Raw genomic sequence first — 19,679 nt, 5'->3', positions numbered from 1 at the left:
CGAGTACCCAACAGGCATACTACTGTTTCATATAAAAACATACTTACTCGATAGAGTAAGCCCCACTCAATAGAGTACCCATAGATATGGAAAACCGTAGTATTACAATTAGTCTTTGGAGAGGTAATTAGATTAGATTTTAAGGTAAAATGTTGATATAAGAGGTAATTTGGTTAGATTTAGGTAAAAGGGTATTGTATGGAAAACTAATGAAAAAAATATATGTGAAAGAGTAAAATCCGTATGTGAAAAAGTAATTTTGTTAATAAATTACTCCCCTAAAATGTCTCCAGTTCAAAAATTGTACCCTTTTGCACTTTCAGGTGAAAAAAACTTTTTTTTAACCTTTTTGCCCCTGTGTAAATTCATATATTCTTCCCCATTTGTGTGTTCTGGACTTCTGGCACCATTCCTCAACACCACCATCTCCATTTTTAATTGTGAACTCGGAATCGGCTAATCAGTTTCTAATCGTCTTCTGAAAATTTTTATTAAAACCTAAACTACTATACTGCTTCTCTAATCTTCTACATCATTTCCAAGCCAAAGGGTGATCGATTGTAAGTCCTAGCATCTCGTATTCCGTGTCTATCGCACTAGTAAGTATTCTATATGCTTTATTGATTTGTTATTATAAGTTGGGCAAACCCTAATTTGGGTTTATTTGGGGATTAAGGGGTGATTAGTGATGGTTTATGATTAGTATTGTTTGATTATCATTGTTAGGTGACGATTTCATAGAGGAGCAGCTCTAGCTCGCTTTGTTGATTTGTCTTTCAGATTTTCTAATCAGGTAGGGTATCCCTACTCAGTTTTCTGTATGATTGGTTATAAGCTGATTGGAAATGTGTAATTATCTTTGATGTGGACTATTGTAGAATTTTAATATTGGTGACATTGTTGGTATTGATGTGGAGCCATTTTCGGGAGATGGTCTTCACCCCCATGTTCGCCCCTTGTGGCTTCGGTTACAAGGGGGATGTGCACATAAATTATCTGGGGTCGCTTGTTGCGATGAGCGGGGCTTATGTGGCAAGGTTGTGGTCTACCACTAGCGGTGTGGGTACCTGTTGCGATGGGTAACCTGGCAGGTCTTGGCTGTGGTTCAGATATTTGTATTTGGTGGTTGAGATTGTTACTGGAAGATTGCTTGTTTTGATTGTTGTATTGTAGCTCATGGCTAATTATACAGTTGACTGACCCTTTTATATTTTCAAAATCTTCGGTGATCCATTGGGGGATGGTGAGTAGAAGTCTAGAAAGTTTTGTTGTTGAGCTTACATGAAAGTTGGATGGGACGCTTGCGAGACGATGACTAAATATAAGCACAAATTAAGTCAACCAAAGGTTAAGTATAAATAAACCAAACAACAGTATTAGCTTAATGTAGTTAAACGGCTACAGTAACACAACCAACTGATCATAAACCATCATCATCTCATCTGATCATACTGAATACGAGTCACTAGTATCACTAGCAGTAGCACAACTTCCTCAACACCGTGTCATGCTCAACTACATAACTGGAAGTAGCACAACCCTCTCGACACCGTACTATGCTCAACTGTCTGACAGGAGTACTTTTGTACCATGCTCAACTAGCAATGGAAACTGTCTTGCCATGCACAATTGGCAGTAGCACGCTCCGTGTTATGCACAACTTAACACAATTCTCGTATAGCATTACAATAATAACTCGTAGCGATAAAATGATAATAACGTTATTCCACATTCAATAACATGTGCATAACAGTATAAAAATAATCAACGACCAACAACACGCCACCCAACACATGCCTGGTCGATCGACATGCTGTATAGGTTGATCGACCAAGCCAACGAAATAGCCACCATTCGACTCCCCTACTACAACGCTGCCACAATTAATTCAACGTAACACATATACATCCAATACTACAAGGAAATAACCAAGGTTGAGTAGGATATTCCCACCTTTTTCGTAAAGATCCGCGACAACAAGATAAACGATAATGAGAACCGTTCCCCCTACAGAATCACCACCTAACAACAAATAATATTATGCAATTAACAACAATCCTTAAAATTACGGAACAATAAATAACCAACCCAAACCCTACATCAATACCACGACTGCTCACGACCAGCAACATGCCAAGTCACGATTTGACTAGGCTCGACCAAGACGGTATTGCCACAATATTACATGGCTATAACAACAACGAATTACCCAATTCCCAAACTAAGGGTCGTCGTTAGTCTTAATAAACTCGGCATTGGGTTTACTAAATGACAATAAACAATGAATGAAAGGCATAAGATAATAAAACTAATGTACAACGACTTACGAACGAAGGTATGGAAGCAAGACAGAAATACCGGTCGTGCTCTTCCTTTCCCTTTCTTTTCCACCACGGTTTTCTCCTATTTCTCCCTTCCCTTGGTTGTCATTATATGTGTTGTATTTTAAGATTGTAAAAGTGTTTAAGGTTTAGCATAGGTAGGTATTTATAGTTGTTAGGTTCATATACCTATTATTAGACTTTTCTAATGATGAACTAATTAACATTTTAATATGAGTTCTAAGGATCTAGTTCATGCATAACTTAATAAGAAATAAAATGAGAAAACAATGGTTCTTACATTGTTGTTGGTTCGAAATTTTGGGCACAAATAAGGACACCTTCCTTATTTGTTCTTGAGCTCAAGTATTATGGATGATCCTCCTAAATCCCAAGTATTGAGATCTTCCTCTTGTTGCACCCAAAAAAATACCCTTAAATCTAATATACTAATTAACTAGATTAGTATACTAGTATCCTTAAAATAATTCTAATAATATTCTTATTACTACACTAGTAATCATATATATTGATATTAGATTTTAGATGAACAATTTTAGAATTTCTAAACTATTTTAGAGAGATAAGGGTAAGAATGAATGAATGTTGCATAAGTTGCATGAGATATAAATATAGAGAACAAATTCTCTATATCTAAAGGGGGGAGCCGGTTTGAAGGGTGAAGGAAGGCCAAGGCATGGCCTTCTTGCTTTTCCTTTTATTCTTCACAAGAATTGTAGGTGTAAGGCTAGTTAGAGTAGGAATGATTATGTCCATTTTATCACATAAAATAAATCATCCACTAACTCCTTCCACCCTCCAATTTTCGGTTCATCTATAAAATGGACTCCCATTTTATTTTGTCAATTTGTCATTTGTCACACAATATGTTACATGTAACATGTAACATGTTATTAATTAATTTAATGCATATTTATCAAATAAATATCATTATATACATTAATTAAATTACATATAACAAATTGTCTAGTAGTTCTTGATCACATAAATAAAATGGGTCATGTTAATATAATTCACAAGTCCCAACATATTGTAATTATAATTAACCATTAATTCTTATCTCAATTGTTTCATAAACAATAATCAATTTTAGTAATAAAATCTTTTAATTACTAAAATAAATCTTATTTAATCAAATTACAATAAGATATAAATATTCTCACTGATAAAACAATTGTTCAATTTTAAGGAATTGATCAACTTGTATCGATATACAATTAATCAACTGATCTACTAAGTGAATTGTCCTATAGGTGTGACATTAAGGGATCAACTGATCACCACCGTCAAACGACAGTAATGTTAAACTCTAGTCAGCTAAGACCATCCCCAAGCAAGGTCAATTGCTTGGTCATGACCTTGCTTGGTCATGGTTAATCAAGTCATTAGTATTGTTAATGTGTGACCAAAGGTGGTCAATTTGTGACCAAAAACAAGAAATGGTAAATTTGTGACCAAGGTTGGTCAAAAGTGATGGTCATATTGACCTTCTATGTGTCAATTTCTTATTGGTTGAACAATTATAAAACAATAAAAAAATACTCTACACTAATCTACACTACTCTACTCTACTTTCGTAACTAGAATTTGGGAAAACTTTCGTAACTAGAATTTGCTCTGAACGCATTTTATCATTTCGTAGTATTTAATGTTTTTGAAAAAAAAAATTGGTATTTTATATGTTGAATCATGTTTTTCAATAATTTTTTTTAATTGTTAATGAAATTGTCTAATCACTTTTCAAAATTATAATTTTGTTATTTAATACTCCCTCCTATTCTAAATAACTCTCCTTGTTTCCTTTTTCGTCTATTCACAATACTCTCCCTATTTCCTTATTTGACAAACTTTTATACTTATTTTAATCACCCCACCCAACAACAATACCCCACAATACTCATATTTTATCTTATTTTAATCACCTTACCTCCAAGAATACTTATTTTAATCACCTTACTCCACAACAATACTTATTTTAATCACAGAATAACTTCCCTCTCTCCAATCTCCTACCCCCACACAAATATTTTACCATATAATACTCTCTTCCTTAATTCTTGTGCCCCCCTTAAATAGGGAGGGTTATTTAGAATAGAGGGAGTATTTTTTTTCGTAAAGTACAACATAAGATTAATATAGTCGTAAAATATTGGGGTAGTTTTTTTTTTAATTAAGATATTTAAAATAATAGAAAAATAACTATATTTATAAAATGTTAGGAAAAATAATTGTAAAAGTAAGAGAGAGAAAAGTGGGGTAGAGAATGTGGAAAATGATTGAGAATGTTGTAAAGTGGAAAATGATTGGGTTCATGACCTAGGTCGCGACCTTCTGCTTGGTAGGGTGAAAATGAGTCAAGGTTAATAAGGTGAGATTAAGAGTAAAATCGGGTCGCGACCTAGTTAGCGCGGCCACTGCTTGGGGATGGTCTAATCATTACCGATTAATGTTGATCAGTTGACTATATAAATGAATCATCCCTTACGGATTGTTAATATGAGATTTAAACATGTGATCGCACTATTGTTGAGGACACATACTCCAACAATCTCTCACTTGTCCGAGACAAGTGTGCGTCACCAATTCTCTTGTCCTATTACAATCTCCCACTCAATGCAAGGTGTCTTGCAGGTCGTACTTGCATTTGATCATTATCTTGAGTGGTTTCCTCGATCTGGAGAGTAACTGTCTGACCGGAATTATCTGCCGTAGATACCTTTCGAGCATGGCCACGCATTTTCAGTTCACTACTCCTCGAGTGGCCCTGAGATTTCAAACAACCCTGACAAGGGGGTGGACAATTCCTATCGCACTATTCCGTTCGTATAGCCATAGTTCATCATGACCCAAAATATACTCATTTAGCTTCAGTTACGACAGTCGTAGAGTATACATCAAAGCCAGTCAGAAACATGTGCCAACTTGGGCGAATAGTCTCTAGTCAAAAGAATTGAATCATAAGACTAATATAGTAGCTCTTGCCATGACCAAGTTTATGAATTTCCAGAACTTTATAAGCGGTCACTGCCCGACATAGTGTCCCATACAGTCTGTCTATGTGATCGAATAGTCATCCCATATGACCCTTTGGCATTTGAACTTGCCATCAATCGCATCACACTCTAGTCACTTCGAGACGTCATCTCCTATAAGTAACTAGGGGTGAATACTATGTTAATCCAGTTCACTTTAATAGGGTTCAAAATTGTCTCAACAACTTATTTGGATATAACAAAGTAATAAATAAATGAGTTTACATAAAGAAACTCAAACGATAAATGCGATTATCTTATATAAACCAAAAACAAAATTTTTCATTTCATATCTCATAATCTAGTACAAACTTGGCATGCGTTTCAGACCCATGGAAATAACATGTTGGTCATGCTTAGCCTGCGATAAAGACTTGGTTAAAGGATCAGCAATGTTATCATCCGTCCCAACCTTACAAATCGCTATTTCCTTCCTTTCAATGAAATCTCTAATTACATGAAATTTTCTAAGTACGTGTCTAGACTTGTTACTAGACTTGGGCTCTTTAGCTTGAAAGATAGCCCCACTATTATCACAGAAGATCATGATAGGATCTTTGGCGGTAGGAACTATTGTTAGCCCCTCCAAAAATTGCCTAATCCACACAACTTCCTTGGCAGCTTTAGATGCTGCAATATACTCAGCCTCCGTCGTAGAATCCGCAATGACCCTTTGAAGCTCCTCCAGCTAACCGCACCACTATTAATCATGAAAATAAAGCCAGCCTGGGATTTCAAATCATCCCTATGAGTTTGAAAGCTCGAGTCGGTGTAACCCTTCACACTTAGCTCAAAATCTCCTCCAAACACCAAGAATAAATCCTTAGTCCTTCTTACGTAATTAAGGATATTCTTGACGGCTATCCAGTGACTTTCACCTGGCTTGTCTTGAAATCTGCTAGTCATGCTCAAAGCATACGATACATCGGGACGAGTGCATATCATGACATACATGATTGATCCAACATCGGAAGCATAAGGGATCAATTTCATGCGTTCAATATCACCAGGTTCTGTGGGTGACTGAGACTTGCTTAATGTAACCCCACTACCCATTGTAATAAAACCCCTCTTGGAGTTGTCCATGTTAAAATGTCGAAGAACCTTATCAATATAAGACTCTTGACTTAGTGCCAATATCCTCTTAGATCTATCTCTATAGATCCGGATACCCAATATGCGTTGTGCCTCTTCTAAATCTTTCATTTGGAAATGATTCCCTAACCATCCTTTAACAGAGGTAAGCATTGGTATATCATTGCCAATGAGAAGTATGTCGTCCATATACAAGATTAGAAAGATGACTTTGCTCCCACTAAACTTCATGTATAAACATGGTTCTTCGACACTTTGAGTGAAACCATTCTCTTTTATTACATGATCAAAATGATGATTCCAACTTCTCGATGCTTGCTTAAGACCATAGATGGATCTCTTAAGTCTGCATACCATGTTAGGATTTTTAGGATGTACAAAACCCTCAAGTTGTACCATGTAAACTTCCTCCTCTAAATACCCATTTAGAAAGGCGGTTTTGACATCCATTTGCCATATTTCATAATCATGAAATACAGTAATCGCTATCATAATCCGAATTGATCTAAGCATGGCTACGAGAGCAAAGGTTTCGTCTTAGTGTAAACCATGAACTTGGGTGAAACCTTTCGCAACTAGCCTCGCTTTGTAGACATCATCATGCCCTTCTATACCATTCTTTACCTTAAAGATCCATTTGCATTGAAATGGTCTCACACCTTTAGGCAAATCAACCAAGTCCCACACTTGGTTCTCTTGCATAGATTTTATTTCGGATTTCATGGCCTCTTGCCATAAAATTGAATTTGGACTAGAAATTGCAGCTTTGTAGGTTGCGGGTTCGTCACTTTCCAAAAGTAAGACGTCCAACTCGTCGTCCAACTCGATGATGCCCACGTATCGATCGGGTTGGCGACTAACCCTACCTGACCTCCTAGGTTCGGAAGGAACAATAACTTGATTAGACGATGAAGGAACATCTTCTTGCACCTCTTCTCGAGTTTGTGGTTCTTGAACTTCGTCAAGTTCAAATTTTCTCCCACTCTGTCTTCTAGAAATTTAATCGAATTCTAGAAAGACAGCCTCATAAGCCACAAACACTTTGTTCTCATGACGGTTGTAGAAGTAATACCCACGAGTGTTCTTTGGATAACCTACAAAGTAACACTTGTCATATTTAGGTGCTAGCTTGTCGGTAGACTTGTTCTTTACATAAGCTTCACAACCCCAAATTTTCATATATGACAAGTTTGAGACTTTTCTTCTATATCTCATATGGAGTCTTATCTGCAGCTTTGGTTGGACATTGGTTAAATGATTTCATGGCCGTTAGAATTGCAAAACCCCAAAACGAATCCGGTAGATCCGTTTGACTCATCATAGATCGAACCATATCCAGTAGGGTTTGATTCCTCCTTTCGGCAACACCGTTGAGTTGAGGTGTGCCTGGTGGAGTGAGTTGTGATACAATACCACAATCTTTTAAGTGAGAATCGAATTCATTGCTAAGATATTCTCCACCACGATCGGATCGTAGTGCTTTAATCTTTTTGTTCAATTGGTTCTCTACTTCCTTTTTAAATTCTTTAAATTTCTCAAATGCTTCACATTTATATTTGATTAAGTAAATATACCCATATCTACTTAAATCATCGGTAAAAGTGAAAAAGTAGTCATAATTTTCCCTTGCGGTGACACTCATTGGACCACATACATTGGTATGTATTAGTCTCAACAAATCACTAGCTCGTGTCCCTTTACCACTAAAGGGAGCACGAATAATTTTGCCAAGGAGACAAGATTTGCATATTCCATATGATCAAAAATCAAAGGGTCCAATAATTCCAATCGACACTAGCCTTTTGATGTGATTCTCATTTATGTGACCTAATCGACAATGCCAAATGTATGATTCATTTGGTTCACTTGTTTTGAGTCTTTTGGATTGTATGTTATAGATATCTTTGCTTGAGTCAAAAGTTTCAAGAACATAAATGCCATTAATTGAAGTGCTTTGGCCTATGGCCAAGTTATTCCTAGAGATTTCACAACAATTATTCTTAATAGAAAAATAAAATCCTTCCATGTCTAACATGGCAACGGAAATGATGTTCTTCGATAAAGAAGGTACAAAATAAAAATTATGTAAGTAAAACTCAAAGCCATTAGCTAAAACAAGTAAATAAGTCCCTCTTGAAGTGGCGGCTACCCTAGCTCCATTTCCTAGTCGGAGATCTACATCACCCTTGTTTAGCTTTTCCACATTTCTAAGCCCCTGTAAATGATTACAAAGGTGAGAACCACAACTGGTATCCAATACCCACGTTGAGGTGGAAGTATAATTTATATCAATAACAAAGATTTCGGAAGAAGTATTACCAAGTGGAGCGTCAAGTCCAACATTGATATCTCCCAAAAAGATGGGGGATTTCCTCACCTAATGGCCCATGCCATGACAATAAAGGCATACATTATTGGTAGTCCCACTAGCCAATAAATCCATATGGTATGAATTAGACCTCTTACTTCTCTTCCTCTTCTTGAACTTTTTCTTCTTGATGGCAAGCCTTTTGCGAAAACTCCCACTAGCCTTCTCATTTCTCTTTGCTTCTAAAGACAAGGATCCCATGGTGTTAGTGAGATTGTCTTCACAAGACTTATTCACTAAGTTGCTAGTTGTGATAGGAGGTGAGTAAGTAGTAATGAAGTTAAGACTACCATCGGAACCAATGCCAAAATGAATTTCTCTAGTCGTATCAAGGTTGTTTAGAGAGCAAATTTCGTCGAATGATTTGTGACATGATTCAATAGTGATCGGTGTTAAAGAGTTGGATGAATCCATTGCGAAAAAGATAACTACAAAACGGATATGAAGGAAATTAATTAACATTTATCGTTATAATACATGTAAATATTAATACAAGTATAGCATTTATATAGTGACCTCTACCCAACTATAATAAATGATTCCTAGATCCAAAATTCATATTAACTTGGATGTGAGCCTACAGGCTCTCTACATCTTTACTAATATAACTTGGTGGGTTAACCCTCTTAACCGATTCTACAATTAGAACTCTCGGGCGATGAATATACATTAAATTCATCTTTAGCCCGAACCTATTGTGGCTACGGTCGCAAAATACCTTCGTTGAGATCAACCAAACTTTTGAAGTGTAATAACTACTTATTACCCCACTTACACAACGTCAATAGAAACACCCCGAAAAATCGTATTGTACCCCTTATGAAATTGAGATTCATGGGCTCCTACTATTTGGTAAGGCTAAGTCTCAATCTTTTTAAAGTAAAGGTCTTGTCAATTTATTATCTATCAAGTTTAAGTGAACTAAAAGATGAATTCTCGATAATTATAATTGACACGGTCGATGACTCGATATGATATGCATGTGTTATTATGGCGATTTGGCAATGCATGCAACACATTAAAGAAATGCAAAGCAAATAATAAATTCCTAGTATGGCCTTCCTAAAATAGAAAATCAAATAATCTATTGCAAATTCGGAAACCAACTCCTTTGGTCCCTTGAGTCTTCAAGTGGCACGCCTCCCAAGGACACCGTCTTTGTCGGGACGCCTTTTCGAATGGCACCGTCTTGAAGGAATTCAGGAATTACAAATAATAATAAGAATACATAGCTATTCCTATTATACATTTGTAAAATGGAAAAACTAGTAAAAATAAAAGTGATACGAGATCACATTAAATTACATTCGAATCAATATCCTCTTACATTACGAGTAATATCGATTAAAATCTAAGGCCATACTAAGGTAAAATTACATAATTCAAAATTACAAAAATAAAATATGAAATTCAACAATGAAATGCAGCATTATAATATGTGTCTACCATGCCAATTATGTGCCAAATCGCCCTATTTAACTTATATCGATTATATAACTCGGTTTTATGGAAATTTATGACTTTTAGCATATTAAAATCGTAAATTAATACTAAAATCTAATTTTAGTTCAAGTTAATTATCCTAACACTCTTAGGTCTCAAAAATTAGTCATTACTCAATTTTTGACAATAATTCAACTTGATATAATTTTATACTCATTTTCACCTTAAAATCATAACTATTATGAAATAAATCCAAATTAAATTACAATAATTTCAAAATTTGAATTTAAAATTTTTGAACATTCTGGAATATATCCATGACACTCATAATGTCAAAAATCATGGTTAAAATTTCGAATTTATTTCGAGAAAAATGTAGTTGCGATTTATCGATTTTATCAAATAAAACATCTAAATTATACAAAAATTAATCTAATCAATTTTACAACTTTAGATCTGATAATTGGGATATTAAATCAACCTAAAACAATTTTCTCATGTCATGTAATTTCTTTTAGCCATTTATGCTAAAATAGACATTATTTATGTCATTTTTACACTAAAATTCATAAATCATGCTAAATGAATCAAATGTATCTCAAATTTTACACACAGTGAAAAAAATATGCATGTGACAACATATTAAAATTTTATGGCCTATTTCGAAGTTTAACTATATTTAACCATTTTACCTCCATTTACTTCATTTTTATCTCATAAAAATAATAAATCATGCAAAATAAATCAAATTTATTCGAAATTTTACATATTATAAGTAAAACATACATGTGAGGTCATATAAAAATTTCAAGGTCAGAAACTAAGTTTAACTATTTTTAGCATTTTAAATACCATTTTAGTCATTAAAATGTAATAAAATCACTAAAAATCATTAAAATGAGCAATAAAATACCATAAATCATAAAAATGACTTAAATACATTTTAGGACCAGAATATACAATATACATTAAGATTTCGTGGCTTTATCTAATAAATCACAAATGTTTAGTTTTAATTAAGTTACTAATAACTCGAAAAAAATATAAATCGTTTATGCATGCAACATCCTATGCTCTGATACCAATTGTTAGGTTTATATACCTATTATTAGACTTTTCTAATGATGAACTAATTAACATTTTAATATGAGTTCTAAGGATCTAGTGCATGCATAACTTAATAAGAAATAAAATGAGAAAACAATGGTTCTTACATTGTTGTTGGTTCGAAATTTTGGGCACAAATAAGGACACCTTCCTTATTTGTTCTTGAGCTAAAGTATTATGGATGATCCTCCTAAATCCCAAGTATTGAGATCCTTCTCTTGTTGCACCCAAAACAATACCCTTAAATCTAATATACTAATTAACTAGACTAGTATACTAGTATCCTTAAAATAATTCTAATAATATTCTTATTACTATACTAGTAATCATATATATTGATATTATAATTTTAGATGAACAATTTTAGAGTTTCTAAACTATTTTAGAGAGATAAGGGTAAGAATGAATGGATGTTGCATAAGTTGCATGAGATATAAATATAGAGAACAAATCTCTATATCTAAAGGGGGGAGCCGGTTTAAAGGGTGAAGGAAGGCCAATGCATGGCTTTCTTGCTTTTCCTTTTGTTCTTCTCAAGAATTGTTGGTGTAAGGCTAGTTAGAGTAGGAATGATTATGTCCATTTTATCACATAAAATAAATCATCCACTAACTCCTTCCACCCTCCAATTTTCGGTTCATCTATAAAATGGACTCCCATTTTATTTTGTCAATTTGTCATTTGTCACACAATATGTTACATGTAGCATGTAACATGTTATTAATTAATTTAATGCATATTTATCAAATAAATATCATTATATACATTAATTAAATTACATATAACAAATTGTCTAGTAGTTCTTGATCACATAAATAAAATGGGTCATGTTAATATAATTCACAAGTCCCAACATATTGTAATTATAATTAACCATTAATTCTTATCTCAATTGTTTCATAAACAATAATCAATTTTAGTAATAAAATCTTTTAATTACTAAAGTAAATCTTATTTAATCAAATTACAATAAGATATAAATATTCTCACTGATAAAACAATTGTTCAATTTTAAGGAATTGATCAACTTGTATCGATATACAATTAATTAACTGATCTACTAAGGGAATTGTCCTATAGGTGTGACCTTAAGGGATCAACTGATCACCACCGTCAAACGACAATAATGTTAAACTCTAGTCAGCTAATCTTTACCGATTAATGTTGATCAGTTGACTATATAATTGAATCATCCCTTACGCATTCTTAATATGAGATTTAAACATGTGATCACACTATTGTTGAGGACACATACTCCAACAATAGTCTAGGTAAAAATAGAATAAGATTAGGAAATAACCCAATTTCACGCAGCCTGCCTCTGTCGATCGACATACCTCACCCGACAATGTTAATCGACCAACCCGTTCGACACAGTCCCCCAACTATCAACTTCATCCTCTTCTGTCGATAGACAACCAACCCTCGTCGATAGACAGTCAGTAGTACTTCGTTAGTCAAGGTAATTAGACACAACACAACATTCCTTGGACAAACTCATAAGACTTATACAAATTAGCATAGAGTAGCATTCTTAAAAATTACGGGGTATTACGCTCTTCCCCCTTAAAAGGAACTTCATCCTGAAGTTCGCGCATAATACACAAAACCGCTTCGCAAAACAACTCGACACAAATGATATCCATATTAGCTCATCTTAATAAATTTAGCCAACAATAAACTTAACCTCCTCACTCAATAAAAATATTAAATTGATATTATGTCAACAATGCCACTTAAAGAAATATAAAATCACATTATTAATGGAATTTAAAATAATGGAATTTCCGTAGTATCACAGTATTTGTGTATGGGGTGAAATCGACTCGATAGATAACCCATCACTGGATGAGCCATGTTGGTAGTATGGTCTAAACCCCTCGAGCATAAAATTTAGTCCAAAAGTCATTAAGGGTATTGTACTAGGTCCGACAAAAGGTTTGATTTTCAAATATAGTACTACTAAATAGATTAGTCGGAGTCATTAAACGGGGTTCAGTCGATGGGTCCATACTAAAACTTGGTTGGCCGTGCCATTGCATGTTTTATAACTGTGATGGGGTGAAACCCGCCCATTAGTTCATGTTAAATGGTGCAGTTGTGGGTGCTGTCATTGGTGTTTGTGGGTAAGGATTTCTTGTTGGTGATTCCGATTCACTAATTAAACGACGTGACCTCTTAGATGTGTTTTGTGAGCTTTGTGAATCCATAATTATGATTTAAGTTTTAAAAGACAATTATTAAAATGTAAATAAAACAAATTAACGAAAATTATATATGGAGTAAAGATTAGCCGGTGGCAAGCTTCTAGTGTAAAACAAAATGCATTGTCTTTGTGTGCAAAGGTAGTGGAGAAACAATATGAATCCCTTGGAGAATATATGTATGAATTAAGAATATCCAATCAAGGGACTAGTGTGTTTATATCCTTAAAGACTCAAATATCGAGATCAATTCCTCAGTTTCATATGTTTTATGTTAGTTTTCTTGCCTTACGTAAAGGATTCTTGAATGGTTGTAGAAGAGTACTTGGTTTAGACGGTGCATTTCTCAAAGGCTATTATAAGGGTGAGTTGCTATGTGCCACAGCCAAGCATGCCAATAACCAAATGTTCCCGATTTCATGGGCTATGGTAGAGTCTGAATCTAAAGAGCGTTGGTCTTGGTTTCTTGAACATCTCATAGAAGTTCTTGAAATGCAAATGGGTAATGAATGGACTTTGCTATCAGATCAACAAAAGGTGCATACAAAAGATCATTTCTTTGAATACTCTTTTTATTTTATTTTTTGTAAATATGTATACGCTTAATATTAACAAAATATTTATTTTATACATGAATAAAAATAGGGTTTGCTGCCAGCAATTGCTAAATTGTTACCCAATGTAGAGCATAGGTTGTAACACCCTCGTTTTCCTGAGTGCCTTCCACTATGCTAACCCGAGATAACGAGAGGGCTACCACCTCGGTTTCCCGAGATAAAGTGAACCAAGATCAACATTATAAGTTTAGCCAACAATTACATGATGAATACAAATATACAAAGGTCGGTCAATTACAATACACACACACACACACACACACACACACACACACACACAAGAGTGAGACTACCCTAATATAGCATATGTATCTGTAATACCCGGATCTTTTGAGACTTATAAAGGAACCTTGGGATGCGTGAGAGGACCCTTGGACTTGATGGAAGGCTACTTGCAAGTAAGGTATGTCCGTGCATTAGACCAAGTGTAACCTACCCTAGACCTCGTGAGTGTGAAGTGGACCGAGTAAGTGGTATTTGGTCAAGTATGAGTAGTACTCGACCGAGTGAGTGGCACTCGGCCGAGTGGACTCAGCACTCGACCGAGTGCAGCGAGTCAGATGGCGATATAATCTACGATGGGATCTATGTTTCATCTAACCCTAAATCATTTTCACCTTCTTTCTAAAGCCTCCAAATCCTCTCCGTTGTCTCTAAAACTCCCCTAAACCTTCCACCATGGTTTTTAAGCTTGGATTTGAAGATGTTAAACCCTTCTTCTTGTTCTTTGCACCTTGTTAGTAAGATCTACCTTTTCTTTTCTTTGGTTTTAACCCTAACTTTTGGGGGTTTTGTTGGGTTTACTAATTAGTGATTATTATGATTAATAATAAGGGGTTTTACAAAATAAAAGTATAAAGGATTTATTGTGATAGTTTTTATGTAATCTATGTAGGATAAGACAGTTGTATGAGATGGGATCTTGTTTGTTTCGAGTAGCTTATGGAGAATGCTAAAAGGTAGAATTTTCCTACTCGGTTTCGGTAATATCAATTTTGTTCATATGTTTACACATGTCCTTATTGTTGTGGTTGTTGGTCATACCTGGTAATTATATTACATTATAACATGATTAGTAGATGATTGTTGTTGGTATCATCATTGTGTGGATTTCGTCATGACATGATAAAGCGGGTCATTGGTGTTGGTCTCATGTGGTCATTGAATTTTCATTATAGTAGGTTGATGGGGAAATTGCATCATGAAGCATGTTTGATAATCGTAATTCAAGTGAAAGCCTTAGGCTTGGAATTTGTGTGCATATTGTGATGATATACATATTTGTGGTTGATGTTGGAGGTTGTTGGTAGAGTTGTGGTGGTGATACATGGTTGTTGAGGAGACGTAAGACGGGCGGGAGACCGTCTTACACTTGGGTCGCCTCTTAGAGGTCCCCACTCCCAGAGGGACGTGCACGTTAATGAGTTGAGTTATGAAGGGACTTGTGTGGTGTCACGATGTCTGGCAGAGGTCAAGTTAGCGCCCGGGCTCGGTAACATGGGTGTGTCCTGAGTACCTGTTTTATGGGCCGCGGTCTGACTATTTGATGGATGGTGTTACGGTGTCGCCACCGGGTTATTTTGTACCCTGGGTGTGTCCCTGGTATAGGTGAGGTGGTTTTGGAGGCCGTGTGATTTACTTTTGTATTACATTGCATATTCATATTCATATTCATATTCATATGTCATTTCATGAGTGTTTGTATTATTTAAACTAACGCGTGTTGGTTGCGTGTAAATTGTCGCCTGCTTTAATTGGGGTTGCCTATGATGAACCATATGATATTTTTTGTCATATGGGGAGCAGTTTGAGTACAAGTTTGGTTTTGGTACCTTGCGGGAGATGGGACGAGCTACGAACACTTGGAGTCGAGCTGCATAGCTAGATGTTAGACTAGATAAATGGTAGTTGAGTTGTATAATGTATAGTTCACACTTGATATTCAATTATTAGTATGTAATTCATTAAACATGTCATTTATATATAAAATTTTACTTAATTATAGTTCCGATTCACTACCTTGGAAAACCGAGATGGTGAACCTCCCGATTACTTTGGCCGGGTAAGAAGGGGGTGTTGCATTATCTAACTCATTAACCAACACGTAGTCGTGTCGCAACCAATCCCGTACACAGTCTCCAAGTTGGCATCACGTCTATAGTATACATTTCACATCATTACTCACTATATGATCGGAAATATCATAGGGATCGCGGTAGATAGTTTTAAAAAGGATTTGACAAAGTAAAACACACCAAGTCAACATATGTATGAATAAAATTATAAAGCATAGCGAATCCTCCAGCAACCAAATGCTATATAATCACCGAACTTCGACTCATCCAGTAATCCAATATTAACAATTCACCAGGCAAGTGGACTCAACGTACGTGCTTCAAATCACACGACAACAACTGATACTCAACTTACATGACGAATGTGCTCGACCACTAACACTCCTCGGATCGTAAATGTGCACATCCCTCTTATGGGAGGCCTGCAAGAGGAGACTACAGAAGGCCATCCCCGTACAACGGTGCCCCCGAGAATCCGTTTACTCGTACCGGTTCCCAACTCAAGTCCAAATGATATAATCATCATCTTATCAATAACAACCATAAACAATAACCTTGAATCTCATGAGATAATACTCCAATTCCACCACAAAGCACAATAAATACATAAACACCCAAAATTACATATTTGAGTAGAATAAGTCTCCAACTTTTTTCATCTAACTACAGCCATCTAACTACAGCCACGCCACATAATTGATAAGTTATATATCATTCATCACCTACATGTGTAATTGCATATTCTATTATCAAATCAATTAATTTCAATCATTAACTTTTACTAATTTATCAAGAATATATAGAAATCCTCTTAAGAGAGCTAAAAAACTTACCTATAAATATTAGAACCGACATAGGAGAGAATCTCTTGCTAATAGAAGTCAACTTTTGTTAAATCATTAATTGGCATTCATGGAAGTGAGAATTATAGGGAGAGATTACAGAGACAGATGCTTGGGAGGCTCCTAAGGTTTCTTAGGAAACCAAAGGTCTGAAAAAAAAGAAGAATGAAATAACCTCTTGGCCCAAATCTGATTTAAATACATCGGTTCTCGTGCCTGCCAACTTCGACTTGACCGAGTAACTCTCCCACTCGGTCGAGTGACCTCGACTCAGTCGAGTCCGGGGCTACTCGCTAAAGTGGTTCCACACGTCACGAAGGCGGGTATTACAATTTTGTCGCCTTAAAATGAACTTCGTCCCTGAAGTTCTCCCCTCCTCAAAGTTATCCTCATGGTCCTTATGTCTAGAGGTCAACATGTTTGCCCTACGCTCACTACACTATGGGGTTCCTCACAACTCTTCCTATAGGTCATCGTCGCTCGAGGTCCATGACGTAAGTACTTGCCGAGTAAGGTGACTTAGAACGGAATTTTACACAGGTTGTGTGCAAGACATATCTTTACTAACTGGACTAAAGTGTTAAAGGTGCTCCTTTACACAAACTCTTCTAGAAGGCAGTGAAATCATATACAAAAGTAGGGTTCAACGATGCAATAGAAGAGTTACGACAACGAAACTCAAAAGCTCATCTTGAAATGTGCTCAAGAGATGTGAAAAGGTTTTGTAGACGTTTCTACAAAAAGTAGGCATGTATAGGTATTATTTGCAATAATATGGCAGAAACATTCAAGTCATGGACCCTTGAAGTTAGGGAGAAACCTATTTCTAGCTATGTTTGAAGAAATCAGGCAGAAAGTTATGAAGAGGATGGCGGATAAAAAGTGCAAGCTAGTAGGTGTAATGTCATTGCCACACCTATAGTCTGAGCGATAATAAATGATCATATACAAGGTGCAAGAAACTGGAAGGCTATAGAAGCTAGCGAAAATGTGTATGAAGTACACCATGTTCACAATAGTACTCTGACATATGCAGTTAGGTTGGATGAGTCTTCATGCACATGTAAATATTGGGACATAAATGGGATTCCTTGCGATCATGCGACAACGACTATATGCTCGAAGAGTGAAAATCCAGATAGATATGTGTCATACTTGTACAATAAGGAAGCTTACAAGACATCATATACATTCTAAGCATGTGGAAAAGGTTGATGGGAGTCCAATTTTACCAAGTGATCCGAGAGTGAAGTACGAAAGACCTCCGAATAAAAGAAAAAGATCATTTGGGGAAACTAAGAGAAAAGCTTATGCATATAGAATTCCAAAGAGAGGACAACAATTATGCTCTAATTGTAATGAACGGGGACATAAAAGTCGCACGTGCAAATATAAAGTTGAGGTTGATCAGTCGCAACCTAGTTAATCTTTAACATAATTTAGCTGAAAGCCTGAAACTTCATCTCTAGTTGGTAAAAAATGAACTGTTACTTGTTACTCTAGACATTTTTATGCAGTATTACTTATTTTATTTAGTATGTATGCAGAGCTTGTTTGGAGTTTGTAGTATTTTTTAATAACCAAGCGTAAGTTAATACTCTGAATTTTTGTTTATCTGTAAAACAAAATTAGCAAAGTAAACAAAAACTTAGGAATTCGTCCTAGCAAATTAGGTGACATGACAAATTTTGTATGATCAGTACCAATATTTTCCCCTTATACACATCAAACAAATAACAACTCCATATACTACAAATTTTTACCACCAATATAATAGTGTTTATGAGTATAGAATCCCAAATAAATCAAAATTAACCCAAAGAGCAATCAGATCTTAAAAAGACAATCATACTCATTATTAAGCTAACATACTTGATTACCATAATAGTTTATTTGCATAAATGTATTGACTGAAAAATATTAAGCTACATACTTGATTGTTGAAAAACAAATTTTAACTAATCTCTAATGCAAATTTATTAAAAGGAAAATGGATCAATACAGGAGAGAGAGAGAGAGAGAGAGAGAGAGAGAGAGAGGAGATTATACTACAAATAAATCTCTCGTAGCTCCATTAGATGAATCCAATTCAGCTACATACTTGATTGTTGAATAGTCGAATTCAAGTTTTCTTCATAACAAATTGGTCTATGATAAAATTTTTGGCTATATCCTTTACTAGTAGTCACACTGTACTAGTACACTTGAATATGAAGACTTCCTTTTTAAAAAGCATATAAAAATATATAATGACGTCTGACGGAAAGAAAGTGAGTTTTTGATGTAGAATTTGGGTATGAAATTAGAAATGATGAAAATTGGTGGGTAGATGAGAGGAGACAATGAAATAAAAGGTGATTTACATGTTGGGTACAGTGTGAAAAGTACTTGTTATCAATGGCGGAGCCAGGATTTTAAGTCAGCGGGGGCGGAAGGATAATATTATAAGTGGACCTCGAAAAAATTCGAAAATTTTAACTAAAAATTTCAAAATTTTCAACCGCCAGCGTGGGCGAGCGCCCTTGCTAGCCCCGCTCCACCACTGCTTGTTATA

This window comes from Silene latifolia, chromosome 10 (genome assembly GCF_048544455.1).
Source record: "Silene latifolia isolate original U9 population chromosome 10, ASM4854445v1, whole genome shotgun sequence".
NCBI lineage: Eukaryota > Viridiplantae > Streptophyta > Magnoliopsida > Caryophyllales > Caryophyllaceae > Silene > Silene latifolia.
This window is presented reverse-complemented; position numbering follows the sequence as displayed.